Raw genomic sequence first — 788 nt, forward strand, 5'->3', positions numbered from 1 at the left:
ACTATGAGTAGCAGTGAAAGGCAGTTGTAGGCTGTATGATTGAAAAGGGTCACCGGAAGGATTATTTTATTACACACTCTTATTTCTACAATATAAAAATGAAAATACATAGTGATCAGTTATAGATCACATCTGAGTATAATATGAAATTCTTATAGAAGGTAAAAAAAGTTGTAGGATAGTATTTTCCAGAACTACTTTGCTGGTGTATTAGAATAACGGTATAGAAGCCTTTGAGCAAAATGGAGTTAAAAAAAAAAAGAAAAAAAAAAAAAAAAGGAAGGAATCTTTTAGGGGAGATAAATTGGATATTTATATATAGTTTTTTCCCTACTACAAGACCATATAATCGTTCAATGGAATGCTTTAAAAAGCAGTGGATCTAAACTCAGTTGAGAGAGTAACTGTACATAATTGATTTGTGTAATAGAGTGTCATGGAACATAAGTGGGACAAAAGCTTAATGGGATTCAAGAATTGAACAATTTCTCCAACTTTGGGAAGTAAATTAGTCTCTAGGTGTTTAGAAGGAAAAAAAAACACCCACCCCCCAAAAAAAAAACCCAAAACAAAAAGCCATAATCTGGATCCACAAGGTATGTTGTTTATATGAAAACAAAGCAATCTCAACTTTGAAAGAGTCTAGTGTAGCAGAAGAAATACATCTGTCTCTGATACAGTCTCATAACAGTATGACTGTTACTCTTTTGTGCTTCATGCTGGTGGTGTGATACTCATAGAAAACCTTTTCACAATAGCTCACTCGGGGTTTTTCTCTTACAGAAAAC

This window comes from Fulmarus glacialis, unplaced genomic scaffold (genome assembly GCF_000690835.1).
Source record: "Fulmarus glacialis isolate BGI_N327 unplaced genomic scaffold, ASM69083v1 scaffold15162, whole genome shotgun sequence".
NCBI lineage: Eukaryota > Metazoa > Chordata > Aves > Procellariiformes > Procellariidae > Fulmarus > Fulmarus glacialis.